At 44.1% G+C, this 15,028-nt stretch overlaps 2 non-coding genes across 2 annotated transcripts; both read left to right on the top strand.

Annotated features, from left to right (window-relative positions):
* Nucleotides 1-4,276: 4,276 nt before the first annotated feature.
* TRNAL-AAG (transfer RNA leucine (anticodon AAG)) lies at nt 4,277-4,358 on the top strand. The gene has a single exon. It is a non-coding gene; the product is annotated as a tRNA-Leu (tRNA).
* A 10,254-nt stretch (nt 4,359-14,612) lies between these two features.
* TRNAL-UAG (transfer RNA leucine (anticodon UAG)) lies at nt 14,613-14,694 on the top strand. The gene has a single exon. It is a non-coding gene; the product is annotated as a tRNA-Leu (tRNA).
* Nucleotides 14,695-15,028: the final 334 nt, after the last annotated feature.

Here is a 15,028-nt window from a genome sequence, read left to right as displayed (position 1 = left end):
GAAAGTTTTTTAGATCGTTCAAATCGTGTTATATTATGAACTCTAGTGGCGCGCACGCCACTGATACGGCTCCGGAGTTATCCATGGCATAACCGGCTGGTTCACTGTACGGTGGTTCTAGAGCTGATGGAGGTTTAGAGTACGGTGGTTCTAGAGGCGCACAAGAAACTATATTTGGCTGACTACAGGGAGAGATATGTATCACTGATACAGTCATCTGCTTCTTTCTTTATGTCGAAGGCCTCCAAGGCCAGCCGCGTGTGTTCGTTTATGCTTCTGCCAAGACTAGACCTCTTATAAAATCGCGGTTTACAATCTCGGCAAGAATGAAGATGGGCAAAAAGATAATCCCCTTTGCCTGCATTATTATTCCTATTTTGCTCATGTTCTCTAACTCTCTCACTGATACATCGCCCTGCCTGCCCAATGTAATTCTTTCCACAAGGGACAGGGAAGGCATAAACCACACCGGTGGTACAGGGGATCTGGGTGGTACCGTGCCTGATTTGGCATCTTCGCTTGCTTTCACCGCAAGTCAGGGAGCCCAGCTTAGAAAGCTTGTCCGGCGCAGAAAACGCACTTTTGTGCTTGAATGCATAAGCCGATGTTTTGTTAAGAAAGTAACCGGAACTCCAATGTATTTCTCCGCAATGTTCGGGAATTATATCTCGAAACTAGTGTCAGCCTGACAATTCGTTCCAAGTGGATCTGCCTTGCGAACTCCGCGGCTAGACTTTGTGAATTGCAACATGGGCCATGAGGTAATTATTTAAAAAATATTCAGCAATTTTTGTTAATTAGTCGATTATGTATTTCAATTCTTTTTTTGCAAGTAATGTCCGCCTGTCCGAGTAGAACAGCTCATGGGCCAGAATTGTGTTATCTGCCACAGGCAATCTTTAAAAAACTTTTAAAGCGTTCGCTTAAACAACCGGTATGTGTACGTACCAAATAATATAAGCCAGCCTTTCCTATAAAATAGATTTCACGCAAGCTTTGCATTTATATTTGCTTAGAAATGAGGAAATATTCGGTATACGATTCCTTATTGAAAGTTCTTTTTTCGTCTTCTTTTTAATGGTCTTATTCAATTTGTTTCGAATTTTTTTTATTTGAACGTGCCTTAAGAATTGTTATTTACCCGAAAGGAGAAGGGCTATATACAAAGCACACCCATAGGGATACATCAGAAAGGGAGCTTCTTCGCTGAGGAAGAAAAAAAAAAATGTTGAGTCAGCTCAGCATCCTCACGTGATTTGAAAGCGAGAGCATTATGACTTCTCTAATTACATGGTTGCGTACATGATAAGTGATGTCATAGATTTTCACGTGTCCTTCACAACTCTACCTTAACCCACTTTGCATTAATTTGTACGAACCATTATCCACCTAAATCTACCTTGCTCTGATTTAAACCATCCTTAACCCATCCTAATCCACATTAATGCACCTTATTTCACTTTATTCCGCCTAAATCTACTTTCATTCACTTTACTCCACCTTAACTCACCTTAGCCTAACTTGTTATAACTTTAATTCACCTTTAATTCACTAATTCACCTTAAGATATATAAATTGCCTATAATTGCTACTTATTAACGTTGTGATACCATTTACTATCTTCTGTATTACTGCTGACGTCATACAAGACGCTGATGACGTCACATTAATTTTTGGCACTATCCGTTGTGGACAACAACGCCGGCTTTTCTTGCCTCTTGGGGCACACAAAATGCTTTAATATAATGTCATAATTCAACAGAAAGAAGGCTTCCTCGCTGAAGAAAAATGTCCAGCTGACCAGGACGAGCTTTTCTTCAAGACGAAGCTTTGTCTCTGCGAAAACTGCACGGGTTTTCTTTGTGGCTCAGTGCTATAGTTACGGGCAGATGACTGCATCATCTTTCTTGTTTCGAAATTACTGTCACGTTGTAGTGGCGGTGAAATTATCGTGACGGCGAGCCCGGATATGCAGGCAACACTCAAACCATGTGCTCGAACCACAATGATAGTGGCGAGGGTGGGTTCGCGTTTTATAAGTGCTTGAGGTTTATTGAGGTTTATTTATTGATTTCTTTCTGTACATCAACAGAAATCGAAGCAAAAGCAAAACGCTATACAGCCTGGCAGAGGCTTTTGCTCCGAGATACTGTTCAGCAAGCAGGCATAAGCAGACAAAAGATAATCATTGAACAATCTAAATTGTCTCTAGTTATAAAAGAAACAGAAAAATATAACAGAGTAAAGAAAACAAGCAGATCGACAATCACATATTGTAACAAGCAGCAAAAAAACATGGAACAATGTGTGCTACGAAATAAAACACAGTGTACATTGAGTAAGATAAAAAAAGTCAATACACATTGAGGTTGTAATCAACACTTAAACAGTAATTAAACATATTCAATGCAATTTTCAAGAAGAATTTGTTTAAACCTATTTTTGGAAATTTGCTTATTTAGGTCTAAAATGTTGCCAAGTTTATCGTAGCATCCCGAAAAATCACTAATGCTCGCGTAAATTCGAGAATGCAAAAATCTATTCGCGACTTGCGCTCAATCTGACCAGACACTCCCCATTTACCATTGAATCGGCGACAAAATTTCGGATAATCTATCCGCGAGTTGCACCTAGCGACAACTTGATGGGAGCGATATTCCGGCAAAATTGGTCACAGGCAAAAAAAAAAGAGAAAAAGAAAGGAGAAGTAGAACATCCACGCGTGACAATGTGTCAAAGCATCAATGTCAAATTCAAGTCTTTTTTTGTCTGTAAGTTCTGGCAACCTTCAGGTGGAGGCACCTATCTGACATGCAGAATTCTTCGATGCACACTAGACAGGGTATGTCATCAGTATCTTATCTGACAGAGGTCAACTACGGGAGATAACCAACTGACGCTCCCGGGCGGTCTGCCGCAGCCGGCCAGATAACAAGTGCGCTTTCAGTGTGTTGACTCGTCTGAGAGATTTGGACGAGGGTCGGCGCTTGCACGAGGTGCCACAAGGTGTTGCGCCCTGCCAGGTATTTTATGTGTGTTTTCGTTTAATAATAAATTCAATAGTTTGTCATTGTAGCTGTCGTTCTTTCGTGCCGTTGATCACTGTAAATGAATGAATGAATGAATTCTGGGGTTTTACGTGCCAAAACCACGATTTGACTATGAGGCACGACGTAGTGGGGGACTGTGGAATAATTTGGACCACCTGGGTATCTTTAACGTGCCCCCAATGCACGGGATATGGGGGTTCTTGCATTTCGCCCCCATCGAAATGTGGCCCCCATTGGTGGGAATTGATACCGGGGCCTGAAGGCTTAGTAACGCAACACCATAGGCGCTAAGCCACCTCAGGGGATGACACATACTCAGTACTTACTCTCTCCCTTTCTTCCGCTTTCTATTCCCCTTTCCCCCACCCCCAGTGTTGGGTAGCAAACCGGATGCTGTTCTGGTTGACCTCCCTGCCTTTCCTAGCCTTGTTTTCTCTCTCTCTCGGGGGATGACGAGAGTAATCCAGCGAATGCTGTTATTCTTGTGAAAATGTGATAATATTTACCCTGTTTCAAGATTACGGTCCGCACTGGATCAAATGGAACGGATTGCTATTGCTATTGTTGCTCCTACTAACTAGTACTATTTATAATACTGCTAACAATAAGAAATTCCTGATTGTGATGACCGGAGGAAGCGCAAGTTTTGCCATCACCTTAGTGATCGTCACCACATTATTCTTCTATTCTCATTCTCTGCTGTCTGCGGCACAAACAACACAAAATGTAAAAGACAATAAATGAATAATGACAAAACGGGGGAGGTTGAAAACCAAAGAAAAAATATATGTAAAAGAAAAAGTCACGACGGAAATGAGCTAAGGAAAAATGACGGAATCGAAAAAAAGAAGCAGGAAAGAGATAAAAAACAAGAAAACAGGAAGAAAGAAGGAGGCAAGCCAAACGAGAAAGAAGGGTAACACTACAAAATGCCCGTTGACAGCGCCTACTTTAAGAGCGAAAATCAATCTATTATTCGAACATACAGTGCCAGTTTTGTTGGCCAATGTGGCTGCCATTTCGGTATGCATTGTGCGAATGGTCGTTGATAAAGTAATACGTGTCGTGTTTTGTTTAACGGCGACACTAGTTCATGCGTTTTTTGTGCTTGCTGCTTTAGACGTAATAAAGAGGCGGGCAGGGCGTGCAGCTGCTAAGGAAGTAGGTCGCGTATCGAGCCCGCATTGGCGAGGGCCGATATAACTTGCCACTGTGCGGCGGTCGTCGGTAGCGTGGCCGAGCGGTCTAAGGCGCTGGTTTAAGGCACCAGTCTCTTCGGGGGCGTGGGTTCGAATCCCACCGCTGCCAATATCTTTTTAAAGTTTGCTTTTAGTCATATAAACGTTCGGGGGCTTTCTTTCCTCCTTTCTCCAGCTTACGGTTGTTTTGAGACACTAAGACTAACACGTATTCACTATTTACTTCATTCGCATTTTACTTTATTGCTGCAAGTTAACTTACTACGACAGCTATCTGCTGCTGTTCTCAGCGAGAATACTGTCTAGAGAAGAGCCTATTTTAGTTAATTAAAATGGCCACTCAGTTCCCTCTCCCCTCGGGAAACAAAACTATAACATATAATATACCCTATTTGTGACTTGGAAAAATATAGTATAATACTAAGAGAAACGAGGCGCTCGCAAGGACTGCATCGTTATGATAATGATGATCACCCCCACCAACACCACCTACTTTTATGCCAACCTATCGGACAGTCTTCTTCCGTGTTACTTTCAATTACCACAAACAACTCCTATGCCGCCTTCAACTTTCCTACTCTCATCGCACCACCAGATATGATATGATTTGACATTACAATTTGGGCACGTGCGTCATTGAGCGAGTTGAGACCAATGCTCGCGGCCACGCCCTCTCATTCACGCACGCACTCACATATCCACTCAGTGTACTCTATAACCGCCTTTTATTGTCCCGATAATTCCGTCTTTTTGCCCTGCTGCACACATTTGTCAACACAGTATACCGGTTTGAATAGATATTCTTTATTGGCGCAAAAACAGATGAAAGCATTAGGCTAATACGCTGTGTTGTGCAGCCTATAGTGCATGAATTCGAATGCAAAGGCTCTCGCCTAACGAATCAACATTCAGTGAGCAGAAAGCTTAATCGTTAATCAGTTCACTAAAGGAAAAAAAGTTGGCTTCACCGTATTAGCAAATTATGCTTCTGCGATACAAGCAAAGTTTCGGAACAACCAGAACAAGGCGACATGCTTGGAAATGCGTGAGGTCATGCTGACGTATACCGGCGGACGAAGTGTTTCTAGTGCGAAACTGGAGAAGGAAAAAGAAAAAGAAAGAAAAAAAAGAAAACTTTTGATTTATCTATATAGCTAACAATCAGCCTATTGACGTAAAATTAAGAAACATGAAGCTTTGAAGTAATATTCAATAGAGCAGAAAATTTTGGGACGTATTGTGGTGCATATTTGAGTACGGTGAAGCGCGATAGACGGGACAAAGTTAGGCGAGACAGACGGGACAAGCGCTACTGACCGCTGGGAACGATAATGACTAATTTCGCTGCAACAAAACAATGCGCGAAATAATGTTTTAAAATTATGTTTGGTCTGTCTAAACTGTTTTTAGTTTGTTTTTCTGGGTTGCCCCGCATGACGTAGTGTTGGAATGAAATTATACAGGGTGTTTTTTTAGCTGTACCATATTTTTTAAAGATTGCCAATGGCAGATAGCAGAATTCTAACCCCTGATCTAATTTACTCCATGAGGCGGCCCTTACTTCTACGAGAAATCAAAATGTGCACTTGAATAATTACCCGTAATTATGCTAATTCACTCTAATTAATTACATCAAGCCACATATTTGTATCTACGGATTATAGCCGCTGAGTTCGCACCGCCGTATTCACCTGGAACGAATTCTCTGGACAGCCCCATTTCCGAGATATTCATTTTCAAGTTGTCCGTCGAAATGCAGTGGTGTTCCAGTTACTTTTGCGCTTCAATGCATAAAACAACGGTCTCTTGAAGAACAAAATAAACTTTACTAAAAAGAATGGTCCGGCAGTTTTGGTTGTGGTGGCCACAGGCGGTGGCTCGAAGTCCTTGGACTCAGGCGGCATCTTCGGCTTGCCGGACTTCCCAGAGCTGCTCTTCCAGCTCCGAACTTTTGAGAGCCGCCTCCCAGCGGCGGCGACGGCGACGGAGAACGTCCCCGGCGACCATGGCAGCCGGGGCCAACGTTGGCCCGGGCGGCGTCGGGAAGGGGCGAGCTCGAGGCTTCCTGTGCGCTGGTAATAGCCGCGGTTATGGACGCGCTGCGAACGGCGGCGGTTTCAGTACCGTTGTTGCAGGCACATTCTCGGAGCATGTTTAGCAGCGTCGCTATCTGTCCACAAACTTTACTCGCATCAGTTAGGCATCATTCTGGGTAACAGTGGTGTAAGATGGCCAGGCTAGGGCAGGTGTGTGTTGGCAGTAAGCGTAAGCTTACGGCCTTGTTCCTGTTTAATTTATCGTGAGGTGGCGGGAATGTGCGTCTTCCGAGTCTGTATTGTGTTGGGTGCAGGTCTCTGAACGTGGCGATCGACCCAGGCTTATTGAGATTCCTGTTGTTGCTGCGTTTCTGTTGTAGCTTCCCGATCCGGCAGATCCGACACCCAGCTCTCGGGGCGGAGGCGGCGTCCACATAAGGTGCCACGGCTCGGCGTGTGAGACTTCCAGCCGTACTCGTGGCACCTATGACAGGAAGGATGTTGCATATCCGTCGCCAAGGTTAGTGAGTGGTGGCACTGCCTACCACTCCCAAGGTTAGTTCTAGTTGTAAAAACGTAAATACCCAAGAAAGCGGATGGGGAGGAGGCGCCGCGGTAGCTCAATTGGTAGGGCATCGCACGTGTAATGCGAAGACGTGGAAGACCTGCGGCAAGTTATTTTTTCATAATTACATGAATTTATAACTTCTTTATTTCGATTAATAAGTACAAGTAATATTGCCTATTTTGTCCTCGGTGTCTTTGTTTGTTGGCTTCTTATTATGTCTTCTAATGTTGGCGTATTACAGTGCTCCCCTCAGCCATGATACATTTCAGCGTACTGTAATTACGGCTGCACCTGAACGCAATAAGAGTAATTTCCTGACGTCATTGCACGAACCAAAGTGACATAAATTGTTTCGCACAACGTGGTGTAACATAGTTCCGCAGCTTGCGATGGCAACACATTCAAGCCTTAGTGCGCCGGCTGGCTCTACAGTCAGGAGATGAAAGCCTCGACGCTGTCGATGCCTTTTCACCTCGCACGACGAAAACCCTAGGTCAAGAAAATTCCACGCGTCGTAAATGAATGCTTCACATAGGTTCGAACATGTACGCTGGTTCTGCAACAGCTTGGAGACATGGGACTGTGAACGGAACCGTCGCTATGTGTGCAAATTGCGGTCATGCTATGTCACGCGACCTCTGCATAAGCTCTGGGATTGCAACGTAAATGTCTCCCAATATTTCAAAGGCCTCAAAGCACGGACATACGGTGATACAATGTCGTTTACTGAAAACAATCGCAGCTTTCTTTCTTTATTCTGACAATCCATACCGCTCAAAATCTCAAAAGCTATAAAGCTGCGCGTCAGGATCCTTGCAACTCCTCAAGATGGCGCTCGCATCCACCGCAACCTGCCGCGTTTCTACCAGATAGCTCGCCTTGGTGCATAGCGTTAGCCGCCAGCGTTTCCCGGTAAACATTACGGTTCCATGACCTGTAGTTGTCGGGAAGCGTGAAAAGCATTCAGTGACGTTTAATGCCATCGCGTTCCACTCTTAAAGGCGAAGCTTAAGCGTCCTCCAAATTTTATTGCGACAGTAATTAAGGCACTGCAGGCCATTTCTGCCGTTGCCATCAGCGGTGGCATGAGAATTGTGCTTTTCTGCGGAATGTAAGAGCACACGTTAGAAACAAGTGCGAGCAGCAAATTTTTGCATTTAATTATTTGGAAGGAAAAAAAAAACATCCGATTTGTTGCGTTCAGGTGAGGGTAGGTAACGTGAGTGTTTGTGTTAGCACTATGAAGACCCCCGATATCTTAAACGAACAAGGTCATCGATAGAGAAAAAGTTTAGCTCTCCCACCAACTCCAAGGGAAGAAAAGTACGTTAGAGAGATTCCGACTAAGAAGGACTTCTTAAAAGAGACCGCTTTAGACCAAGCAGTCTCTGCTACTCGGATTCATTCCCCATGCGAAATTCAACAGTCATTCTTTGAAACTTTCTTTCCTTCTTTCCGCTGCAACAGATTTATTATATCTTACTTCTAGATATTCTCCAGATATTATTATTTTACAGGAAACTTAACTTGCTGCCGGTCAGACCTTTGATCTAAAACATTTTCTATGTTTTCGATCGTATTGCATTTCCCGAGGCGATGGTTTAGTTTTGTTTGTCTCATAAAAAAACCGCCATAGAGCTGCTATAGCATACCAGAGAATGTCACCAGACTGTGAAATATTAGCATTGGATGTAATCCTTCCTGGTTGCAGGCCTTTTTCTATAATTAGCACTTACATCCCCACTGGAGTGCAAGATATCCGTTATCTCGATACTTCTGTTGCTTGCATTCAGAAGAAAATCATACCAGTGGGCGATTTTAATTGCCATCTTGTATTGCGGGGTTTGCGAACTAACATTTGTGGCAAACGCTTGTGGAATTGGAATTTTATAAAATCAGTTCTCTTGCTTAAATTCGAGATCGCATTCTTTTGTTTGAGGTTTATCGCGACCTGTCCTGGATCTTACCTTTGCTACCTCGAGTACTTCTGTAACCTTGTGGAGGACTGTTGATTCTGGAACTAACCGTGATTTCCTCCCTATAATTTTTTTGATGCTTATCTCGTTAACTAGTTTAGATAGTCATGTGCGCACTTTTGATAACTGCGCAAATTTTAGAAATGAGTTAAAATCAGCTTTAAGTGCACAGGAGGGCATATATAGATGGATAATAAAGCAATGAGCCTGTGCTCAATTCTAAAACAACCATCAGTAAAAACTCAATTTGTTGTGCAATCTACCAAGGGTGCATCGTATTGTCCCTGGTGGAATTTTGACTGCGAGTGAGATTTTAGACGTCGAAAAGCTGCATGGAAAAAACTTTTATATAGTCAGTGCCCTGTAATTGGGCTGATTAAACATATATAGCTACTACATTTAAGCTAACAGTCTCAAATACTAAAGAGGATTATGATTCCAAGCACGACACATCTTCCGAAGTCTAGCAGTAAAAAATCCCTGTTTAAGTTTCTGCGATCCCGTGAAGTTATACCTGCGCCCGTGAATATCGATTGTGTCGTTATATCGACAAAAGAATTATCAGAGACACTTGAGAAAATTGATAAAGGTCTTGCGCGACGTTTCGAACACAAATGGTCGATAGGACTAAGGAAACCTCCCTCGGAAAACGAATTTGTAACGACAACAGCGACAGAGCTTGCGGGCATTATTAGACCATTACCGGCGTCAGCCCCAGGTCAGGATGGCGTTACAACACTAATGCTAAAAGTTTTGTTCGATTATGCGTCTCAGGACCTGCTAAACACAGTAAATTTCTCTATCAAAAATTCATGGGTCCCAAGAGAGTGGAGAGTAGCTAAACTTATTCCACTGTTGAAGAAGAAAGCAGCTGGACTTTGCTTGGACAACATAAGACCAATTTCTCTTACTTCCAATGTCGTCAAATTAATAGAAAGAGTTGTTCACGGCTGTATAACAAATTTCATGCAGGATGATACACTTCTCAGTCCTTGTCAAATTATATTTCGTCCCGGCCATTCCATATGGCGCACACACGTAGATTTAGATAGCCGCATTAAAGTTGCTCGCCGCAAACGAGGGTACGCAGCTTTGGTGACGCTAGATTCAGCGGAAGCACATACGGCACTGTAGAATATTGTATTCTATTCGATGAGCTTCAGTCCACGAATTTCCCGCGGTATATAACCGCTTGAATCTATGAATTTATGAGGCATAGGGAGTTTTATTGTTGCCAACTCTGTATTTCGACGTCTGAACACAAGCAGGCAAGACGGGTACCAGAGGCTGCCGTTCTTTCACCTATCTTATTTAACATTTTGCTAAGTATAATTCCTTTCTCTCCGGAAGCACACGTTTATGTTTATGCGGACGATATCGCATTTTTTACATCCGCAAATAATATAGATTCACTACACGAGTCGTTGCTGAAATACTGAGGAATGCTGGAAACATGGCTAGAGGGGTTATGCATGTCGTTAAATATAAGCGAAAGTGCGGTACTAGTCTTTCCGTTAACTGGACAGGTGCATATATGTTTACAATGACACCAGGAAATATTTCCTCAAATTAACGCAGTCAAGTAACTAGGTGCTATTTACCTCGGCAAGCTCGCCTGGTGGAATCACATTGAACATATTCAAACAAAGGCAGAACGTGCCGTAGCTATACTCTTCCGGCTTAACCACCGTCGACTTAGCCACCGTCGTATCAATATACAAGATCAACAGATGTTTGGCCCATATTAGAATTCGGCTGCGCAATATTTTCCGCTGGCCCCGTCTACAAAATTGAACCTTTCATACAGTTAGAAAGAGAAGCTCTACGGTCATGCCTCGGGCTACCAAGATTTGTTGCCTACGTCGTTTCATATCAGGAAGCTCATATACCCACCTTAGATTGCAGATTCCGGATGCTTACGATTCACACATATTTAAATATGTATGTCTTTTTAAAAAGACGTACGCAGTATGCATTTATCACTGAACCGTCTGAGTTTTTTGAAGTATCGTGGTGGATATTACAAAGCCCTGAGATAATATTTGTGCAATCAGAGATACAAGAATTGGATATGTGCATACGTCAAGTTTGTCATTCAAAGTATGCTTAACAAATCTCAAAATTGAGTTCGAGGACGTATTTCCAAATCACACTAAACTATTTGCAAGCAGACAATTAATAAATATCTTACACGGCCACCTACACCACCTAACCACTGACAATGTAATAGCTACTGACGCTTCTGTGTGCAATGAGAAGGCAGGAGTGAGGATATTCTCTGAATCTCTTCAATGGTCTTACTCTCTTGGCCTTTCTGACTTCACACTCATATTTCAAGCACAGTTATTAGTTTTTATATTAGCATTGCAAAAGCTTCCCCAAAGTGACCTATTAGCTGTTATTGTGGCCGACTCGCTGTCTGTTGTGCACAACACTTACTGCATCTTCAAATTCAAGAATTCGACAAACACCTAGTTCGATGGTACCTCCGTACTTACGGAAAGTACGTTTGCTTTGGGTACTGGGACATCGTGGGTTGTACTTGAACGAAATGACTTAGCCACTCGCACGCGCACCCCTCAATGGCCCTATCATATCAGTTTGGCCGAAATAATTTCTCTATATCGCACAATTCTGCAATATCCCTTCTAACACCTTCTGAACTCCAACATCTTGGCTTCCCATGTCATAATAATTGGTTTTCTTTAAGACAATTGGAAGTTTCCTTTGGAAAATTGAGATATCGTATACCACCTCTAAACTATTACTTGCGCAGGTCTGGTCTCGCTATGTCCCCCCTATGTTGTTTTTGTTATGCACCTGAATCTGTCGAACATTACTTTCTCTCGTGCCGCCGATTTTCCACACTACACAACATAGAACACCCCGACACGAACACCACGAGATAGCAATGGGAGTCACTGCTGTGCAGTTCGGCCCTCGACCACCAGCTCAAGCTGATACAAATAGCTGAGAAGATGGCAAGAGCCAGTGGAGCCCTGGACTAGGGGCCCCGACCATTAGCGGTTTTTCTAATTATTATTTAATAACGTTTATCTATCTATCTATCTAGACAAAGGAATTTCTGAGAAAACTCCTGTAGCAAAGTTGGGCTATCGCTATCCTCGCCAACCATTCTTGCCTTTGGAGCGACTTCACTGGAATCCAGCCACAGGAATACTTTGCTTGCAATTTACAATTTCATTAGAGAGACAGAAAGAACACCTTGCTGAATTTGTAAAATTATCAGTTATTTCTATTATTTCATCTCAAAATTTGTAATATCTTTATGAAACTTCTAAATCACATTTCTTAGTCCCACGCTCCACTTTCAAAATTTAATTTTGTTTTAATTCTAAACCTACTGGAAACCACCTGCTTTTTGGGCAATCCTTCATAGTGGATATGCGCCAGTGTTTGGGAGACAAGACAAGATGGACGACAAGCGGAGCTGTTCATCACATGACAAAGGGGTGACAGAGTTTTGAACAAGGGGACGAACTAATCTATTGCCTCGATCGGTTGTCATCGTGACGAAAGGTGCGCACACATATGTATTGTCTTGATCGGTGGTCATTTGGACGGAATTCTCGTCTCTGTTTCTGCCGTCGCTCTTCGCACGCGCATTGCTCCTCGGGAGTCCGAACTACATGCGGCGTCCGCATTGCAACGACAGAAGAGAAGTGAAATTCAAAACGCATAAAGGCAACTTGTCTTTCTAGGGTTTTAGATATATTTTCGCGTGCCCGGCGGAAACGTACCTCGAGGAGCCGAAGGAAACTAGACACGTGTGACGTTTCGACGGGAGCGCTACCACGGCAGACCGGAAGGAAAGGAATCTAGATACGCAAGCGCTGGGAACGCTGATAAAGAGAGCGCGGTGGGAACGTACACATGGCCGACGCGGATCACCCAACGGCAAATGTTTATGAAACCTTTATTATCTACCTGAGAGTCTACTGACCTTGAAAATAGTGCCTATTGATAACTAACGTACTCAATATGGATACCCAAGGGATCAGACGTATAAGCTTTTGGATAGAATCAAACGATTTCGTATCAGATTAGGGACATTAGCTTTTGCACACGCGGAACAAAAATGCACGGAAATCTCATTTACAGCTTCGCTGGAAAAGTGAGATAAAGGCTGCAGAGTTAGCATTGCTGACGTGGACGAGCAGCAGGGCAGACACATCTGCAGCTGTGCTCTGGAGACGGGAAGCGGCAGCTTTGATGTTCCCGGGCCGGAGAGGAGAGACTTGGCTGGAGGCATCTCCAGTTCCTGAGGCCTGAAGACGTCGCCGTGGCTGTGCTCCACGGCCCGGGTCCAGCCCCACGCTGCCGTAACCGGCCACTCTCCAGTGCCACGGAGGCAATGGCCTGGCCACGTCAGTGGCGCAACGCCCGACTGGCCCAGACTGCGTGCTGTGGCCCGCGGGTCTCGGTAGAGAACCACAACCCCCTCGCTTACGACGGAAGTCGACGTGCACGCCACGTCGGAACCACACAGGCAAACGTCATATGCCAGGTTGGGCCGAAAGCCTACACGTCTGGTGACGCAGGTCAGTCAGAACGTTAGATTTGTCGTGACTTCTTGTTACTTTTTTCAGTGAAACGGAAGAACAATTAAGTTACTTCTTTTAGTCAAACGGAAGAACAATATATAGCCGAGGGTTAGATTACTCGTTACGCATATGTCTAGTTTCATAAATTTCTCTCATGTGTATAGCATTTATGGTGGGGTAGCTTACTTTGCTCTTTATTTGTTTTGGGGTAGAATTGTTTCTCGAGACAAATGTGTTTTATACATATTTGCATTTTGTCTCTGACACGAACCAGTGGTGTGACCTTCCGCCAGTTTAGACCTTTTCCAGGCAACATGCTGAATCATATCTGTGGACAGGGTCGAATGGTATCCGCGCCTTCAGCATTACCACGCGTTGGTTCTTTACGTGGTAGATACAGCGCGAGTCCTAAAAAAAAAAAACGATATGTCTCAGACCGTAGTGCCGCTGTCGTCGAGAGTGTTCGACCTGAAGCCGTCGCTGCCGCTGCTCTCGTGGTTGTGGAGGCCATGCTTCAGGATTCGCGACGGGTTCCGCTGGAAACCGGTTGTGATAAGAAGGTGAGCGCAATGTCGCTAACCGGTGCGGAAAACACGGCGGCAAGCCGTGAAGACGTGACGTAACTACCACGCTACAATTACAATGTCATTTCCGGGTACCTGTCGCGGGCAAGTGTAAGGTGGACTTCCTCGAAGCCGTTGACGTTGATGGAACTGGAAACTAAATTTTACGGATCATTTTGCGCTCGTTCGACATGCAGTGTGCTCCGTACCAAACGAGTTGCTTTTCCTTATACGTAGGCTTCACCAATCTCGAAGTTGTTGCATTGTAAGCACGGGGTTCTAATTTTGGCAGGAGAGAATGCGGTTTAGAAAAAAAATACGGGTTATTCTCATCGCCCGCCCACTTTCTTCTTTCCTTGTTTTTCTTTTTTGGTCTCAACATATACATACCCAAGGTAACGTCAAAAGAAACGTTCAAACATGACGCCTTTTCATTCAGGTTAATTATTATGCCAGAACTGCGAGAGTAGGGAACGGGGAATCCGGATAGATAAGATATGACGATATTGCGGGGCAGTCGGGTGCCTTTATTTGCCCGCAATGGGCATCTAATCAGGACCGAACAGCGCGCCTATCTGCCTACCGCATGGTTTACCCCACTCTCCGCGAAGCGTCGTCCGAGGCATACCACAATATTCGGCGTGCTGCTGATGGCGGTAGCGTGGCCGAGCGGTCTAAGGCGCTGGTTTTAGGCAACAGTCTCTTCGGGGGCGTGGGTTCGAATCCCACCGCTGCCAGAAACTTTTTAAGATCATTCAAGCCGTGTTTTATTATGAATTGTAGCGCCGCGCACGACACTGATGCGGCTCTGGAGTTATCAATGGAATAACCAGCTGGTTCACTGTACTGTATCTGGAGCTGATTTGTTAGTATTCTTTAGGGGAAAAAAATCAACGCACCCATACAGGACAACCCACAAATAAGGGACGATACAAGCACTGGCGTTGACCAACAACTGATTTTTTCTTCTTACAGCGCATATATATCCTTAACCACGCAATGCAAGCCATAGAAATACGCATGCCACACCACAGCCAGTTATCGAAGACAGGCGCACAAGAAACTATATTT

This window comes from Dermacentor albipictus, chromosome 3 (genome assembly GCF_038994185.2).
Source record: "Dermacentor albipictus isolate Rhodes 1998 colony chromosome 3, USDA_Dalb.pri_finalv2, whole genome shotgun sequence".
NCBI classification, from domain to species: Eukaryota; Metazoa; Arthropoda; class Arachnida; order Ixodida; family Ixodidae; genus Dermacentor; species Dermacentor albipictus.
This window is presented reverse-complemented; position numbering and strand designations above follow the sequence as displayed.